This window comes from Talpa occidentalis, unplaced genomic scaffold, assembly GCF_014898055.3.
Source record: "Talpa occidentalis isolate TD23 unplaced genomic scaffold, MPIMG_talOcc4v2.1 talOcc4.7, whole genome shotgun sequence".
NCBI classification, from domain to species: Eukaryota; Metazoa; Chordata; class Mammalia; order Eulipotyphla; family Talpidae; genus Talpa; species Talpa occidentalis.
In genome coordinates, this window is record NW_023605083.1 from 71,567,798 (window position 1) to 71,575,144 (window position 7,347).

Consider the following 7,347-nt stretch of genomic DNA (forward strand, 5'->3'; position numbering starts at 1 on the left):
TTGCAGCACTATTTCCAATAGCCAAGTTATGAAAACAACCTAAGTGCCCAAATACAGACGAGTGGATAAGGAAGATGTGGTATATAAACACAATGGATTACCATTCAGCTATTAAAAAAGATAAACTCACACCATTTGCAACAATATGGATGGAATTGAAGGGGATTATACTAAATAAAATGTCAGAAGGAGAAAGACACATATCAGATGGTGTTACTCATATGTTCAAGAAAGGGAAACCCAAAAAAGCATTGGATAAAGCCAAACTAACAACAAATCCTAGAAACCTGACTACAGAACTGAGGCTACCAGAGAGGAAGAGAAAGGAGCAAAACAAAATAGGGGGTAGAGAGCACAATGGACTATAAGGATGGACTGTGGGTGCTTTGGTGGTGGGTGTGATATAGTAATACCTGAAGAGGAAGATCCTGTACCTCTACAACACAATGTGTAAACTAGTTACCTTAATAATAAAATATCTGTGTGGTCTTTTTTTCTAGGTAAGTAATGGTCGCAGTGTCTGTTGAAGCCTACAAGGCCTCAACTACATGTCAAGGTGACACATACTGGGAAAAAACTACACATCTTGGGGAGGCTTGTATATCTGGGGAACCTAACTTTCATATCTCACCTGTAGTGTGTGTGTGTGTTGCCTTCTAGTTACTTTACCAGTTTATAAAGAAGAACGTTTTAATACCAAAAAAGTAGGAAAAGGATTATTGCAGAAATAAGTGTAAACTTAACTCAACACATGCCCTCATTTTTCTCACTTTGGCACAAAGTGAACATGATCCAACCATGCATCAGTTTTAGTGCATGCATTGTGTTTTGGGAATCACTGCTCGTCATTATGGAGGATGTGGAATCTGATTTCCCCATTCAGACAGGGGACACAATGAATAGCAGAAGGTAGAATGCTAAATGAGTCTGTAACCGAACCTTTTTGGGAAATGGCAGAGTACATAACTTTTAAGGTAAGTCATTCCTTCATCCATGCATTGATAGTCATGAGTGCAAGTTCCTGTGGGAGGAACCACACTCCTTGTGGGGTCATAGAAAAGAAAAAGGGACACTTTTTGCCTTCCAGCAGCTCACATTATCCCGATTTACCATACAACCCAGTAAGTACCAAGATAGATGCTTATAAGGTTTTAATATGGGATGACAGAGGTGTCTGGCTCAGCATGGGGAACAGAGAATCTAAGAGGTGCTGACACCTTGTGCTGCAGGTAGATGGACAAGATGGAGGGCGGGTGTGGGAGGTGGAGGGGCCATGAGTAGATGCACAGGGAGACAAAGAAGACAACACATAACTTACAGGAATGTCCGCCCCTACTCAGAACTCACGAATGTCCTCCATGGCTACCTACATTCATGTTAGTAAGGTTTTTGAAAAATTAGGTCATCGCATAGATTAAAAATAAAAGGAAAAGGAGCTATGGGTCTTTTTTTGCTATACGTTCAGGTTTTTATTCAATTGTACATGTTTGAATAAAATAAGCACACCTCCTCCCAATTAGTCATTTTCTATTTCAATCAAGGTTAATGTACAAATGATTTGTCTTACAGTAGGGCCAGTTTTTACCCAAACACAATATACATGTTAAACTAACTGAGCTCAGCTAAAGGGTCTCAAGGAAATGGGGGATTTTCTCAATATTTGTCTTACAAATAATAAAGGTTACTTTTGGAGCCACACGTTTTCATTTTTAGCAACTCTTGTCCTAAGTTGCACAGTACATCTTCAAATAAAGGTTTTCTTTTCCTGAAGAAATTACATGCAACAAAATTGGAGATTCCTCAAAAAATTAAAAATAGATCTACATATATGGTCCAGCAATCCTACTCCTAGATATCACCCAGAAGAATGCAAAAACACTCCTTTGAAGGATATGTGCACTCCTGGTTCATGGCAGCCCTCTTTACAGCAGTCAAATTATGAAAATAACCTCAGTGCCAGATGCATGGATCAGGGAAATGTGACACATCTCTACAGGGGAATAACACCCGGTGACAATGTGGGTGGATTTTGAGGTGATTATGCAGAGTGAAGTAAGTCAGAAAAAGAAGGACAAATCCTGGATAATTTCATTCATATGTAGAATATAAAGCAACAAAGCAACAAGACAGAAACAAACCCTCAGGTTCAGTGAGGAGCTGTGTGTGGGGGACCAGGTCCCCCAACTAGGATGTCTGAGATGCTTCCCAATCAGCACCTAGCTGCAGTGGCCAGAGCTGGAAAGCTGGCCGGCTGCACGTCCTCTCTTTGTCCTTCTCTCTCATCTTCCAGGGCTGCTTTTTCTACAGCAGGGTGGGGATTTCCTTCTAAGGTGACTCCGAGGGCCAAGAGAAGTCAGCTTTCAGACCTCAGGAGACTGGAACTGCCCAGTGTCACTCCCAGTGACTCTACTGGTCAAAGCAAGTCAAGCCAGTTCCGATTCAAGGAAGGAAGACAGACTTACCTTTTGACGAAGGAGCAGCCTGTGTTCCCAGGAGGATGGGAGGACTGCCTGGTGGCTATCTTCACAAATGTCTAGCTTCTGGCTCCAGGACCCCCCACCCTGTACCGCTGCCTGCCTCCTGCCCCTGCCCTGCTGTCTCCACCGGGTTTGTAGTGGCCGCTCCAAGTGTTGGTTCATTCAATATGTCAATCTCTGAGACTTTTGTTGCATGAGCTCTTGTATCTGCAATGTTCTCCCCTTGAGTTTTTGAGAAATGATCCTTCTTGTCATCGAGCGTCCCTAATCACCCAACCACAGCAGTGCCCTGTTGCCATCTCTTCTTGCTAATTTCTTCATGCCGCACTGCTCACTATCTGAAATCGTTGCATATATATAACTGTGTGTGTTTACATGCTTATTGTTGCACCCACTAAGAGATATTGTCTGTATCCCAGCATGTAGTTCAGTGCCCATCACAGGAGCTGTTCGATAGATTTTTTTAAATAACTAAATGATCTGAATTCTAATTCAATAAAATTATGCTTTTTGGGGGTTATGCTTCTAACTTGCAATTTCATTTTGGGTTTCTTGTGCAAAATCATTAATCACATAGAATTGCCTGTGCTCATCTTCAAATATAACTTATACATTTATTACAATTCTGAGCAAATTTTCAATAGAATTTTCCAGGGAGCTTCAGGACTGATTCAAAAGTTTACATGGAAAATGTAGGAATAACAAGAATGCCATATAAAAAAAGGTAAAGTCATTTTAAAAAAACAAGATGGATGTACACGCATGTGTAAACTATTATTGGAAATACCCTATGAAGGAGTGGGACTGGTAAATAAGATATGAAACAGTCACACAATATTATTGCGTTCATCTTTATAACTCCCCTTAAAATTTCCTTGAAAACAATCTTGGGAGTGAGAATACTGGACAACAGGATTTATATTCTTTTGCTTTTAAAACATTTCACTTTGAAATAATTTCAAACTAACAGAAAAGTTATAAGAATAAGGAGAGTAGAAAGAATACTGTACTCCGGGCCTCCCCAGTGGCACAGCGGTTGAGCGCTGGGTTGCGAAGCTCCCCGCAGCCTCTGCAGTGCCGGTTCAATCCCAGGCTGCTCCCCGGCCACCAGAGGAGGGTCCCACATGGCGCGCAGACCTCTCCTGCCGCCCGCTGCTCCCCTCAGCAGTGTACTTCGGTCCTTCTGCCTGCTCTGCTCCCTGCTCTGGCTCTGGTGAATTCTCTCACCCTCCCGCGCTTCTGACTGTAACCAGTGCTTGTATAAATAAATAGGTAAATCTTAAAAAAAAAAAATACTGTACTTCACCCTTTACTCAGATTTTCATCCATTGCTAAACATTTTATTCCTAAGTACTTGGTGTGTATGTTCTTTCCTTTTTTAAGTGTACATTTTCTAAGAATAAGATACTCTCTGAAATAACCACAGAATTTATTGTCAATAAATTTACTTGAGATACAATACTTTGTTTTTCTTTAATTTAATTAAATTATATATATATATGTGTGTGTGTGTGTGTATATATATATATATATATATATATGTATAGATGTATATTACATCGTTCTTCCTTTCTGTACAATGCATGCTTTTTCCTTTCAGGTGTAGTCCCGGCAAAATTCCCACCACCAATTCACCTGCGCATCATCACCGTAGTCCCTTGTGTAAGAACACATCCCCTCCCTTGTTTTAATCCCTGTCCCTCCTCCTCCCCTGCAGTCTCTGATTAATAATTGCCTGTTGATTTTGTTTTTTAATTTATTAAAATTATTTTTTCCTGGTCCTTTATTTGGTTCCCCCACATTCCTCCTATAAATGAAACCATCCAATATTTTTCTTTTTTCCTTCTGGCTCATTTCACTGAGCATAATCCCTTCCAGCTCTATCCATATTGCTGCGAATGGCTTGAGTTTATCTTTTTTGATTGCAGAATAGTATTCCATTCTGTAAAAACAGACACACAGATCAATGGAAGTGAATAGAAAACCCAGAAATAAACTCATATATTTATGGACAACTAATCTTTGACAAGGGTGCAAAGAATATGCAATGGAACAAGGATACAATACTTTAATCTAGTGTCCATTTCCACTCTATTGTTGACTCAGCAAGTCAATAATGTCTTTACAGACTTTCTCCTGCATAAGATTCCAGTAAGGATCTCATATTTAGTTGTAATATATCTTTAACCACCCTTAATTTGGAACATTTTCACAGCCCTTCTCTGTCTTTAAGACATTAACATTTTAAAAGAAAAGAGTGTTCCTCATTGTGGATCTGTTTGGTGTCAGTTACTTCAAGATTGGATTCAGGTTGTACATTCTTGATATCACCTCTGGAGGCACACAGCGTCCATCTGTCCCTCATTGCGATGCTACCTTGAATCATCTGATATTACCAATTTCTCAATTGTGTAGTTAGTATTATTTCCCACGGGAGTCCACAAGAAACTTTCACATATCCAGTTCATCAAAATTTCTCCCTAGATTTAGCATTGATTGACTTTTCCTTAAAGCAATGTTTATAATCATAACTATAAAATGATGATTTTCTTTCTATTCTTTTTAAAAAGATTTATTTTTATTTATACAAGAACTGGGGTACAGGTCAGAGGTGTGGGAAGTGAGAGGATTCACCAGAGATAGAGTGGGGAACAGAACGGGCAGACTGACTGAAGTACACTGCTGAGGGGAGCAGCGGGCGACTCAGGAGAGGTCTGCTGTGCCCTGTGGGCAGATCCCTGGCTGGGGATTGAACTCATGCTGCAGTGGACAGCTTCATAGCACTGCGTTCAACCCCTTGCACCACAAGAGAGGCCCCTAAAATGATGACTTTCTAACTCCAGTCTGTGTCCACATTTTTCAATTGATACTCAGCACTTTACTGTAAACAAGAGCTCCCTCCCTCCCATTTATTTGTAATGAGTGTGGGTTACAGATTCTTATTTTTCCCTGCATTGCTGAACTCAATGACTTTAATGCTCAAGTGGCCCCAGATTTGACCAATGAAAGCCCCTTTGAGCAGACTGTCTCTGCCCCTTTTTTTTTTTTTTTGAGCACATCCCTACTTTCTGGCATAATAAAATATTGCAGCCTAATCTTGCACACACCCTGCCCCTGTCCTGGAATCAGCTATTTTACCAAAGAGACCTTGCTCTTTGCAGTGAAGAACAGTATTAGAGACCAATATCTGGGTGGCAGGTGTGCTTTTTACTATGGTGATGTTTTTGTTACTGGCCCCTTTCAGCAGTCAGAGTTAGGAAATGTATGAAAGTACAGTAAATATGCAAATATAAACATTTATACAATGTACCTCTCTACTTTCCAGATGCATGCCCAACTGTGCATGCATTTTCCTATACAGTCAGTTCTCATTCACAAAAGTTATGTTCTCTAAATTTGCCATAAGCAATGAATTAGAGAACATGGATCATAGTTCCTAGGATACTAGGGAAAATGCAGTTAGTTTCCTGTAAGCCTCTGTCACAATATTTTCAATTCATCAACATATAACCTTGTTTCATGTGTTTATTTAAAAACATCTTATTTAACATGTATTATTGATTCATCGACATTGAATTCATGACCAATCACACCCTATTTCATGTCTGAACTATTCAAACACATGTTCTCTCCAGGAGGCACATCATATCCTTCTTGTGCCAAAGAATACCGAACCGCATACGCTTTAGGACTACAATTGTGGGCCATTTTTATTTTTTTTAAAAAGATTTATTTATTTATTTATACATGCACTGGGTACAGTCAGAAGCGCGGGAGGGTGAGAGAATTCACCAGAGCCAGAGCGGGGAGCAGAGCAGGCAGACTGATGAAGTACACGGCTGAGGGGAGCAGCGGGCAGCAGGAGAGGTCTGCGTGCCATGTGGGACCCTCACCTGTGGCCGGGGAGCAGCCGGGAATCGAACCGGCGCCGTGGAGTCTTCGGGCAGCTTCGCATCCCAGCGCTCAACCGCTGCGCCACCAGGGAGGCTCTGGGGGCCATTTTGAACTGCAAAATCAGCTTTCACCGAGAGTGCAAACATGGGGTGGAGGATGACACTACAGAAACTGTGGAAAGGGCACATGTTTACAGAGTGAGAGCGAGAAATCAGTGTCACGTTTACCAGTCTCATCTGGAGCCGTGCAAGTCAGGTGCTCACTTTTTTTGCTGCTCGGTGCATGTCAGAGCAAACTGACACAAGTGTTGAATTGGGGCTTACAAAAAAAAAAAAATGTAAGCACTTAAGGAACCTACCAAAAGTGAGGATTACCTTCATAACTGGAAATCATGACTTCTCACCAATCCCGCCAGGATTCTTTCTTTTCTCCCATTTCTGTCTATAAATCCTTTCTTCTACAGTGAGAGAGAATCCTGGTCCCCAAAGTAGCAACACATTTACTTTTTGGTCCAATCCTAGAATATCTCTAAAATGAGTGCCAGCGTTGCTTCATCCATATCACTACAAAAACAAAGCTACTGAAAAGAGCTCAGCTTATCCGTAGTCTTCCTACGTTACCAAACTGTGTTTAGTTTTTTCTGTTCCTCTCCAGTGTAGTTAAGGAATTTGTCGGTTACATACTGAATTCATTTTTTTCAGGTTGCTTAGTTTTACAGACTTCTCCTTCTGTTACAGGAACCCAGCCATCTCAGTGGCGGGAGCCGCAGGAGCAGGGGTGTTTTCGATCTGCTGCTCCCCCACAAATTGGTTGTGCAGGTGCTCCTCAGGGCTCAGTAACTGCCTTTTTGTCAGTTGTGGCAGTTGCTCTTTGGAGACCTTTTCTGTAACAGCGCACTTCCTGGATTGTGGCATGGAGCAATCAGGTGCCATGGGCTCCTTGGTAAATGGTCCAATCAGACTTGTGAGTGGGGCAC